Below are 12,139 nucleotides of genomic sequence, written 5' to 3'. Positions count from 1 at the left end.
CACAGACTCAGGGGCTTGACCAACAGAAAGTTATTATCTCACAGTTCTGGGGGCTGGAAGTCTGAGATCAAGGGGTGAACGGGTTTGGTTTCTTTTAAGGCCTCCCTTGGCTTGCAGATGGCCGTCTTGTCACTGTTTCCTCACATGTTCACCTCTCCTTCTGGGTGCCGGTATCCTAATCTTTTTTTATAAGGACACCAGTCGAATTGGATTAGGATCCACCTCAATGATCTCATTTAACCTTAATTATCTCTCTAAAGCCTCTATCTCCAAATGCAGGCATATTCTGAGGCCCTGAGGGTTAGGACTTCTACGTAGAAATTGTAGGGGGGCAAAATTCAGTCCAGAGCATTCCTACCCTTTGCTCAGATGCAGGTACCCAGGAACTCGGCTGTGCTGCTTATGCCCTTTGATCTTATCTAGATATGACCTATGATGGGGCATCATCCCTGCAGGAAACTGGAGGGTTTGGGTTTTGTTTTTCCTATGTGGGCAAGGATGGATTTCATCCAAGACTCAGGCATCTCTGGGCTGTGAGCGTGGCTGCCGAAACGCTAAGGAATGACTCATAGGCAGAAGGTGTCAGGTTGATGAAAGAGGCAGGTATGAGCAAAGGTATTTAAAGCCTGGGACTTGGGAATAACCTTGAGCACAGTTCAGCGGGGCTGGCCTCTTGACAGCGCAGGTCAGAGAGCCACGCGGCGGGCACCGGGCGGTGGCCTAGACCGCCACTGGACACAGTCTGAGTGTCGTGGGCCATACAAGAGATTTTCTAGGGGAATTCCGGTCACACTCAGCTTTTGCTTTCTCATTCCTTCAAACTGAGCAACTGCCTAGGATGGGTCTGTGCGATAGATATGCCTTCTCTGGGTGAGAAAGGGATTGGGGGCAAGGGAGGCGGCTGAGGCTTGAGCGGGGCACTTAGTCTCACAGGCTGCTTTGGTGCTGGTGGTTCGTGCCATGCCTGGCGAAGGCTTAAGGTAGTAGAGCAGAGGAGGACCTCTCCCTCCTTCACCCTGGTGCCTGGTGTGCCATCCATCGGCAGTTACCTGGAGCCTGTGTGGTATCCAGCTAGCAACGTGGAAGGTCACTGTCCCCCTGCAGGGGGTCAACATGTGGTGCTCTGGCTCCCACTCCAGAGTGTTGGAGCAGCCAGAGCTGGTTGGCACCAGGCTCAGTCAGATGGGCCAGGGCTCTTGGTCTTCAGGCAGAGGGAGCCAAGGTGAGCTGGAAAGAGCAGTGGGGTGCGTATTCCAGGATGACCAACCCCCAGGTGGGATCCATCGCATACATCTGTGCCCGTGGTTCTTTCTCAGACCCAGTGTCCCCAGCGTACTTGCCCAAGATCGAAGCCAGAGATAGACTTGCATAGCTTTTGTCATTTGTGATACCCTGGGTAGTGGAGTGGCCAAGCCCGTGTGCTCTGGAGTCAAGCTCCAGGCTTCCCATCCCAGCCGAATACAGGGCTTAGCTTCTCCAGGGCTCAGCCTCCATACCTGCACACTGGGATCATGGAGCATCTCCAGGAGGGCTGTTGGGTGGATTTAGTGAGCTAAGGTGTGTGATGCCCATTTTTATGTATAAGTGCTTGTGCAGTCACAGGCGTTTTTATCGTGGCTGGAGACTGGGCTTGTTTGGAATATTGTGGCACACAAGCAGGGGTCCTGAACCCAGGCCAAGACCCCAATCCTTTCTGCCTCACTCCTGGCCCAGCAGGTGGCCACCGCCCAGCCGGGAAGCGGAGGCAGCCTGGCAGCTGGAGACCAAACAGCAATTAGACTCTTGCAGCCTCCCAGGGAGCCTGGGCACTTGGCTCCACCAGAGTCATTCCCCTGGCTTCCTTAGGGCCTCGCCAAGGCAGAGAGCCGGGTGTCACCAGGCTGACGGAGGCACCAATTAAAATGAGCGAGCACCCAGCATGCTGGGTTCCAGCCTCCCAGCTGAAACTTGAAGGCTTTCACTTCCTCGGCTCTCCATGTCTTCGCAGGGGATCCTGTCTGTTGCCTCCGGCCCCCCTGCCTCGAAATGCCATCTCTCCCCTCCGTGTGCAGATAGCTGCCTCATCGGAATGGCAGTGGTGGCAGCTGGGTGCCAGCACTGCTCTCTACCCGTCGCCTAAGGGGGGTCTGAGTTCACATTGGCTCCGAGAGTGTTTCATGAGCCAGAACACGCCACTTCTCAGCCCCCGAGCTGGGGAGGGAATGTGGGAAGGTCCTGATGGCTCCCAGCAGCGAGCCTCTGGTGGCCCCTGGTCGCGGTGCCCTCCCCAGGGCTGCCTCAGATTAGATGGAGCCCAGGGGCCCAGGAAGGAAGCCCCTACTCTATAGAAGGAGCGCCAAGGGATCAAGACTGTCCCTTCCCACCCTTGTGCTCAGGAAGCCCCCGGGACAGCTCTTCATTCTCAACCCTCTGCTGGGTGAATCCCTGATTTGGACATTTCCCGACTCTATCCCTCCAGTCCCAGCTGAGGAAGGTGATGTACAAGAAAAACAGTGGCTCACAGGTATTTTGAGCCCTGCCACGTGCCAGGCGGTGCCCACGGCCACTCTGAACCCGTGTTTTCTGACTCCAGCACTCGGGCTCTGAACCAATGTGCCTGTCGTGTGCTGGGAAGTAAAGCTGTGTTGGAAGAGGCCTAGTTCTAGGGCGGATTTGCTGTTCCAGAAGGAAGCCGGTGTCCTGCTTTATCGTCACCTTTTTTTAAAGTTAAACGTTTATTTCCTACAAGGCACCTTCCTCTGCACCTAGAACTCCCTTGTAAAAGTAGCAAGACCAATGGGGTTCCCTGGTACGAGCCATATTGGATTGTCACGGAGAAACCTGAAGACGTGAGTAAGCGGGGGGGGGGGGGGGACGGACCCACCACACAGGACAGCCGCGATTGCACCCCGCCGTGAAACCCACAGCCTTCCCCTTGACGGGTGCCCTTCCCCAGCTCTTCTCCGCGTGACCTTGGAGGGTCTCTCCCCCGCCACCCCCAGGGCCGTGCTGAGGAGTTGATGCTCCTATCTCCCCTCTGTGGAGAAAGGTGGGTTGGATTCTGTTCCTCATGACCACCCTAGGCCAACGCTCAACCGCTGAGCCATGCCCTGCCGGGCTTGTTTGTTTTTTAAGGCATGATTTAAGGTCTTTGTTTTTCCATGGGACACTCAGCTATGTTCGGGGCATCTCCTAGGTGAAGGTTTGGTGGCTTCAGCCTGTGTCCGGAATACTAACAGACACCTCCCGTAGGTGCTCTGTGGGTTCCACCCCTGCTCCCTGGCCCCGTGATGAATCCAGTAGCTGCGAATCAGAGTGTCCTTCGTGATTTCTTGATTTCCCTCAGAGCCGGTCTTGTTCCTGTCTTATTAAAGGCAGCAAGCAACCAGTTGCAGTTGGAAGGGATGTAAGCAGTCATGGTTGTGCAGATGGCTTATCCTGATAGCCCTTGTGAAGTCGTGGGACTTATCCCCATTTTTCAGATGTGTAATTTGAGGCATGGGGCGGGAGTAACCTCCCAGGCCGACAGTGGAGCAGCGGGGCTGCTCGGTTCAGCCAATGTTGGTGGTCTGCCGTGTACCAGGCGGGCACCTGGGCAGGTGTGTGGTGCACCCTGATCTCTGAGCCCTGCCACCTGTGTTCTCAGGCCTTGCCCAGGCTCCAGTGACCTTGAAAGTTTCATTAACCCTCGGGTATAGATAAAGAAACCATAAACTTAGACCTGCTCACTTGGTGAGAGAGTTAGGCCAAGTTCTTGGATCGAGTGACAGAAGAAGCCATTGAAGGCCAGGTGCCCTGACCCACCTTCCCTGCCTGGCCCCAGGCGCCTGGCAGTGGCCCCAGCCCTTTCCAGGCCATGAGCAACTTCGCCTCAGTCACACTCCTGGAGGACTGCCCTCCATTCTTTTACTCCACCCCAGAAATCAGAGCCAGTAATCAAACATTTCAAAACATGGGGCTGCCCCTATAACCTCATCTATTCAATAAGCATATAATCTCATTTATTTTCTTATTTAAACCGCTTTCGCTACCAAACCTTCCCGTGGGCTGCTTGTCTTTTGCTTCTGATCTGTCCCCACTTAGGCTGAAGACCTTTGGCCGCCGTCCCAGGGAGCCTTCCCTGACCCTCCCTAACTGGTTGGGGTAGTGGCTGTATCTCCACGCCCTCCCCTTCTCTAAACCCTCCGTCGGCGTCTAATTCTCCGCTCTCCCTGCGCAGAGGCCCGCTCGCTCCCCAGCCCCACCTCGTGGTAGGTTTGACGAACCTCTCGCGTAAATAATCTCTGTGCCCTGATGCAGTCCTAAAGGCAGTGAGCAAATGGACTTTGGGCGAAGTAGATCATGTAAAATGTGGGTGGGGGGCTATGTTTGGCAAAGCATCCTTCCCTAGTATGATGAATACCCCTCGGCTCATCCAGGGTCGAGGTGGGTTTTGTCAGCCGCGTTCCCTTCCATCAAGGTTTAACCTGGTGGATTTCTTCCTTGTGTCTCTCTCATGCCCGTTGGAGGTGGCCTGGCCGGGTGGAGATGCCCAACCCCGTGTAACGCCTGGGTAGGTGCTATTGTTTTGGGTCCTGATGTTTTACAGAACTGAGCCTCTTCCTGGTAGTATAAGTTTTGCAAAGATAGGGACCACATCTCCTCTCCACACACCCTGGGCACTTAATAAATAGACGTCAAGTAATGTATCTGGGAGTGAGTCACCAGGTTCCAAAAACACCCAGGGTCCCAAGTGACTGTCAGTCGAGGCCTGGCCGGCTCCTGGAGCCATCTGGGATGACAAGAAGACTCATTCACATGTGATCCGGACAGAAATAGCCCGGGTGGGGCCTGGCCCCTGCTTCCTCTAGGAGCAGCCTACATTTTGGATGTTTAGGTCTCTGCTTTTAGGGCTTTGCAGTCCTTCAGGAGCCCACACGCGCCCCATAGTTGCTGTCTCAGCCCTGGGTGGCTGACTCCCACCTTCCCTCACCTCTTTGCTTACCCCACCACCACCCTACCATCTGTAGGCCGCCTTTCTGGCTCGTTCATCTCTCTTTTTGTTAGATCCGGGCTTGTTGCATTTTTTTTTCTTACACTTTTAGCTCTTGCTGGAAATCAGCTCGGGCAGAGCAACTGTGCTCCGTGCTGGCTAATGACTTGGAGCCACTCCAAGCTGCCGGATGCGTTGGCTCTCGCTCGTGGGTGGTCGTCAACGAGCGCGGTGATGTCTTCTCTCTGTGACTCTCCAGGGTCCCCTCTTCTTGCGGGCTCGGCTGTTCACACTTGGCCGGCCTGCCTCGTTGTCTGGAGTCACAGCTTTTACTGTGCACCCCGGAGCCAGACTGGTGGCCTCGGCAGGGTTCGGATTTTAACAGAACCAACGCACCCTCAGCCTCCAGGCATGTGGGTTCGTTTGGTTTTGTGGCTTGTCGTTTCATGCTGTTTCCTTTTGGGTCAGACACTGTCCCAGGGTGTGTCAGGCTCACAGATCTGGAGCTGGGGAGTCCTGGGAGATTCACAGGTTGTTGGAGATGTGCGTGTGTTGGGGGAGTGATTCTATCTGCTGAGGCTCCACTAAACTCTAACATTTCCTCAGTCTCTCCGACTATAGTGAAGGATGGGGTTGCATCTCCGGCATCACCTCCTGGTAGCTGTGCAGCCTTGAGTGAGGAGCTGAGCTTCCATTCCTTCCCGCGTTTCAGTTTCTGCATCTGTAAAATGCGGATAAGAATCCATTCAGGGTTGACATAGAGATTAAGTGGGAAATTCCCATAGAACATCGCGCAGTACCAACTCCATAAGTGGAAATTCTAAATAATTATAAGGTACCAGGGTTCCTTCTGTTTTTTTGATATGTATGTATGTATTTATTTTTTATTTTTTTAAATTAAATTTATTGGGATGGCATTGGTAAGGGTTCCATTTTCAGCATAGTAATGTCTCCCTTTCCTGACTCCCTGTAGGTCTCTGAATTGAGGGCTTCAGTTCCTTCTTCCTTTTATTAACTTCTCTGACTTCTGCTTAAGGACCCTTAGCTGGGTTTTGCATTTTCTTAAGGATCTGGTTGTGGCAAACCGGGGCGCCGTGCCTTAGCTCGGGTACGATGCAGAGGTCATTCAGCTCCGGCAGCTCCATCTTCCGTCCACTCTTTAAGGTGGCTTCTTGGTTTGCCTTATAGTTTTCTTTGTTCCTGATGCCTCTTTTGGACTGCCTTCCATCCTCAACAGACAAGGAAACTGAGGACAGGGAATGGGAGGCTGAGCCCAGGGCCTGGGCACTGACTGCTCAGGCTATCAGGCCACTGCAGGCTCCTCGGGGAGCAGCACCTGCCAGGCAAGCCCGGGTCCCTGGAGAGGTGGCATGACCCTGCAATCAAGCTCTCTGCGGGATGTAGACTTCCTGCCAACTGTCACTTCCCCAAGGGACTGTGCCTACTTGTCGCTGCTCTTCTGAGCCGAGCCGTAGCTGTGGCAGAAGAAACAGGCGCTGGGGTGTGGCCAGTGTTTGTGCTGGCTGGGTCTAGCCAGTCCCCCCCCTCCCCCCGCGGGTGCCCAAAGGTAGGGGCTAGAGCGGACCTCTGATCCGTGTGGGTGGACAGCATCAGCTGACACATCAGCAGCCTGCGCGGAGAGCGTGGCTCACAGCCAGCCTCCTTCCTCTAGCCCTGCTGGTCTGCTGACCCCAGGGAGGGCCCTTGCGAAGTGAAGACTGCCTCCCATCTCCATTGGCTCCTGCGCCCCTCCTGTCCCTGTCCCTGTGTGCTCTACAATTAGCATTTCTGACGCTTCCAAGTGAATACAGACAGATGTTCACACAGGTGCTGCACTCTTCGCTGGGTAAACAGAGTGGAATTTGCATGTCTGCGCTCCCGCGTGTGTGCGTGTGTGTGTGTGTGTGTGTGTGAAGCGTAGGGCCTTTGAGATGTATGTATTCTTTACAAATGTTTTTTTTTTAAAGCCTCTGAAGCACTTTGCACATGGTAGGTGCTCGATAAATACTGTGTGATGAGTGATTGGTGGGAGTGAAAGCCTTTTGTTTTCGTAATAAACCCTGTGGCACAGGAGCAGGATGTACAACTACAAGTTAAACCTTGAAATTCACTGACTGGAGAAGGTAGAAGCCAGGTCCCGCCTCACCACGAAACTACCTGCGGGCATCTGTAAACCTTTGTTCTCTCTCTGCCTGGGCCTGAAGGGTGGTGGAGGGTGTGCCCAGACTTGGATCTTCACCAAAAGGGAGGTGAGGAGGGTTAGAGGATAGGCATGGCCTTGGCGGATCCTCAGATTAACTGCCCTGCAAATGTGAGCTCACTGTGGCTCCCCTGGGAAGAGGAACTTGCGTTTTGCCCGAGCAGTATGTTTGTAGATAGGGTTACGATGTTAACCAAGACTGACCACCCTGGCCACGTATTTCCGACTGGTGAACGTGGTCAAAATGCCCTGCTGTTAGCGCCCTGGATTCAGGTACAGTCTCCATAATGTGGCTGCTCCTGCAGGTGGGGGAAAGGGGGCGAGTGCTTGGGCTGCCTGGGCTCGAACCCCAGCTTGGCCACTTCCTTGCTCTGTGACCTTGGGCAGATCACTCAGCCTCTCTGGACCTTAGTTTCCCCCTCTGTAAACCAGAGATGGTAATGGTCTCCAGTTCATGGGGCTTTTGACTGTTAGGACTCTGTTCCATGCACGTTAAGCGCTGAGTGTGAGCTTATCATTCCCACAATAGCAGCCTTATCTCTGGCTCTTTAAGCTTCAGGATTACTGAGCCTTCTGGGTTCCCAAACGTGCCCCACTGTTTGCTGCTCTGTGGTATATGCCTGATCTTCTCTGCTTCTGGAATGCACCCCCACTCCACCCCCACCCACCTTGGGACACCTTCATCCTTAAAAAGCCTGTGTAGGCATCACCCCGAGTCGCTCCCTGCCTCTGCCCACCAGTCCCCGTGGAGGGTAGCTGTCGTCATAGAACAAATGGCTTTCATGCATCAGAATTCATGGTTAGCTTCCTCAAAAATCCGACACCTGGCACAATGCCTGGTATACAGTAGGTGCTGAATAAACGTCTCCTCAAATTAAACCACATTTATTTGCATCTGGAAAGTTAGCCTTTGTAAACTTCACTCTCCCCCTTTTTCTTGCCCCAAATTACTGCCTGATTTCTTAAGACTGGAGAGTTGCTCTCGAGGTCTCATTTGCAACCTCAGGATGCAAGGTTCCTGTGTGGCCAGCGTGGGGGAGGACACTTGGGGCAGTAATCCCCACCATAGACCACAAAGGGGCGCTCATTTCCCCACCCCCTCCTGCCTTTCAGGGCATCTCCTTCTTTATGGCTCTCAACTCTCTGGGCAGTTCAAGGCCCTTCTGCGGCCGGCCTTATGTATCTATAGGGAATCCCTCTGGATTTGGCCCTTTAGATACCTATCAGCTGGCGGGAAGCAAACTGGAGGTGGTGCTGGGCATCATCCTGGCCGGTTCCAAACCAGACCTCCTCCTTCTGGAACAGTGCTAAACCCATGGGACCGGCCTGGGTGAGCTTTTCCTTTTTCGCTTCCACCTCTGGCTTAAGCTTTAGCAGGATGGGTTTTGGGCTTGAGTCCAGCGATTGAACCGGGAGGGCTCTGTGCCCGTCCTCGCCTTTCTGGAGGTCCGTATATTGGCCCAGGGCTCCACCCAGGTTTGCAGCCTTTACTGATGTGCGTGGATATGGTGGGTCTACCTCCCACGCCATCTCGCAGCCAGTCACTAGCAAAGGGAGGCGTGAGTGGAAGGAAATGTGCGCTCTGCTTCCTCCCAGCAAAGCGTCTCTCGCTCGATTTTTACCCGGGGGCCTCTATAGAGCCAGCCGGCACAGAAGCAGTGTGGCGACGCCACGCCTGGAAAACTCATCAGTGTCACTCTGGTCTATTTTCTTTCCCTCCTCAAGCTTTTTCCCATGGAGTGGGGCTCTCAGCGACAACTGGCGAACGGCTGGGCGATTGCTCGTTGGCATTCTGGCGGGCACCGGTTTCCGGAGGCCTCCAAGTGCTTTGTGGGTATCGGCATTTGTTTCTGCCGTGCCCGGAGCACGCTTGGCGCCGGTCCCAGTTAATGGGTGAAGAAACTGAGGCTCTGGGGATTAGATCATGAACCGGGGGCGGGGAGGGGTACGGCTGGGAGTGAGCTTGGTTCGTGAACGGGGCGACCTTTTGTCTTGAGGAAGTGCAGGGTTTCGTGTGTGTTTGAGAAAGCCTGAGGTTGTGTACACATAATAGAGAAAATGAAGGGGAGCGAGGATTGCATGGGGGTCGGATCCTCGGTATAAACCTGCCCAGAACATCCTAGCCTTGCATTCTTGCTCATCAGAGCTGCCTCCCATGAGCAAGGAGCTCATAGGCCTTTTATCCAAAGCAGCCTCCTGCCCCAGGCCCCAAAGAAAGGCTCCAGGGGTTACGGAGCCCAGCGGGGGGTGGGTCACAGACGCCCCCCTCCGCCTGCTCTTTCCCTCTCCGCAGCGCAGCTTTATGGCGGGCATATGGAAACTGTTTCCATTCACCTAGCACCGCCAGGACGCCGCTGCCCGCTGAGCTCCAGCGAACGGAAACCTTGGATTCCCCGCAGGGCCGTTTCGGAGGCTGCATGCAAAGCAGCCAGCTGTTTTGCAGGGAGCGTCTGGGCCCTGTTACATCAGCGTTGCCATCTGTGCAAACAGGTCATCCTGGTTTGTAGCCTGTCCCCTGGATGGGGAACTGCTCTCCTGCTTTGAGGCAGAGTTTCTGCTAGTGTTTTGTATTTTAATGCCTGTCTGTTCAGGGCTTTCCCCCCCCCCCCAGTTCCTTCTCTGGCCAGTGATTTCAGTTCACCTCCCTGGGCTGATTGCCAGGATTCAGGGAGGGTAGTTTATGAGTAGATGTTGCATAAATCTTTAGTGGCTAAGGTCTACCGGTCTGAAAGGGCTGCCCACTGGTTTTCACATGAGCGCTCTCTGCTCAGGGCACTGGGAATGCAGAACAAGATGTTTCCCTTTGGGGAACTTTCCCCGGAGGTGCAGAATGGGAGCCTCCCGGGTGCTAAGACTGTTCCTGGTCAGCCTCCTCTGGCCCTTTTGAGACCTCCCGTGAGCGGAGAAACTGGCTTGCCCGGGAACCAGGAGGACGGCCCCTGCCACCCTCCTGCCTGCTGCGTGCCTTCTGCCTTCCTGCCGTTCCCAGCCCAGCTGCCAAGGCGTGAGGCGGAAATGCCGAGGCCAGGGCCAGCCGTCCGCTTCCTGGAGGCGGTGGACGGCCAGCTTGCCCACGGCCCCGTGGTGAGGTCATCCTATCTCCTCGAGCAGGGCCTTTGCCGTTTGCCTCCACCTTGCCTCCGCAGCTCTCCCAGGAGAACTCGCCCTGACCTGGGTAAGACGGTGCCGAAGTCCCAGGTCTTATGTGCAGATTCTTACTTGGTCTCTAATGGGCACCCATGTGAGGGCCAGTCCAGCACGCAGGGTGGGACTGGGCTTCGGTGCTGTGGGGAGAGCCCACCTGCCCCCTTTGGTAGCCAGGATTCTTTCTGAGCAGGGGACGCCCCGAAAGATGCAGGCATCAGTCATTTACCTGGGGACATTTACTCCCAGGAAGTGCCGATTTGGCCCGGGTGGGCAGGAGTAGATCAGGGCAGGGCAGCAGGTCACCAGGGCAGGTGGGTGCTAACAGTCACGGGGCTCTGAGACTCCCCAGGCTGACAACCCAGGGTAGACCCAGTGGGCCTCAAATGGGACGTGGGGACAGACCATCGCCTGGGACTTTGCGTCCAGTGGTGACCAGGGGAACAGGGAGTCCCTCACAGCTCTCACTTCCTGCTTTGAGGGGCTTCACTGTGAGGAAGGCCCTGGAATCGGTTCCCCAGTGAGCAGGGCCTCATGCCCCGGACACTGCCCCACCTGAACTACAGGCCACAGTAGGTGGCCCTCTCACCTCTGCTGGGCCCCCTTGTACCCCTTGGCTTCCTCTCTTTTACGGACCCTAATTGTCTTCTCCCTGTGGGAGGCTGCTGAGCCTTTAAGCATTCCTCATAACTGCAGCAATCAAGCCCTCGGGAGTTGGAGCGTGTCCATCGCCTCTTTGGCCACTTGTCCAGCTTAGGAATGAGAAACAGCGAAGGGGGCAGGGAATGAGGACCCCATGCGGTGCCCCAGGCCCCCCCTCCTGCAGTGCACTCAGAGTGCTTCTGGACTTGGCCATAAGGCAGCCGCCTCTGCTTGGGGCTGCGAATGAAAGGAGTGGGAGGCACCACAGCTCCCTGCCTTCCGTTTATGCCCTTTCTGTAACCTCTAAATGCGCTGCCCAGCCGCTCAGGCCTTTGAAATCACCCGTGGCTTTCTTGAAAAGCCCCTCGGCGGCCCTCGCCTCCCTTGTCACCTAGGGCCTTTCAGCCCTCTTCCCACATAAGAGCCGCAAACAAGCTTTGGGCTTTGCCTTCGGGACCCAGTAGGCAAGCCAAGGTCTGCGTTCAGAGCAAGTACTGGGTTGAATGGTTAGAGCCCAGAACAAAGTCTGCCCTGGAGGGGAGAATTCTCCTTTCTTTCCCTCCGCAGTTCCGGGCATATTTTTCCTTTTTTTTTTTAAGGCTCTGCTCTGAATTACTCTTATTCAAATAGTTGTTCTTCAGCAGGTCCTTAAAAGAAGGATCTTTAGAAAATACAAAGAGATCATGTCCAGCCTCTTCGTGCCCCCACTGTGCTCAGGCGGGGGTCTCTACCCACCCAGCCCTGCCTGTCACACCTGCTGTGCCTCCTGCCACTGGCCGTCTGTAAGTGCCCCGTGGGAGTGCGCTGCTGGAGTCTTCCGGGCAAGAGCTTCCCTCTCAGATATGTTTGTTGAGCACTTGCTACCTGATGCCTGACACTGTTCTGGCCTCTCAGGACACCTCGAGAACAAGGTAAAAGTCCCTGCTCTCAGGGGGCTGGCATTCCAGGCAGGGAACAGATACCCCAGGAGGAAGCAGAGAGCAGCAGGAGGGAGGCAGAGGGAGAGGGCGACGTGACTTCCCGGCGCGAAGCCAAGGGCAGCCTCTGGGAGGACCACGTTTGGGTGGACCCTGGGAGATGGGAGAGGCGGCCCGGTAAAGGCCTGGGAAAGGGCAGCGGGAACAGGACGTACTGGGAGAGCGATCCTCATGGCGGCTGCCATCTGTGCCAGCTCATTGCACCCGCCCCACCCGGCGCTGGTA

At 55.4% G+C, this 12,139-nt stretch overlaps 1 protein-coding gene across 1 annotated transcript in view; it reads left to right on the top strand.

Annotated features, from left to right (window-relative positions):
• TPCN1 (two pore segment channel 1) overlaps positions 1 to 12,139 on the top strand; it is a 38,528-nt gene that overhangs the window by 5,077 nt on the left and 21,312 nt on the right. The window lies entirely within an intron of this gene.

The sequence above is a fragment of the Miniopterus schreibersii genome (genome assembly GCF_964146895.1).
Source record: "Miniopterus schreibersii genome assembly, chromosome: 20".
Classification (NCBI taxonomy): Eukaryota; Metazoa; Chordata; class Mammalia; order Chiroptera; family Miniopteridae; genus Miniopterus; species Miniopterus schreibersii.
Note: the sequence above shows the minus strand (reverse complement) of the source record. Positions and strands in the feature narration are given on the sequence as shown.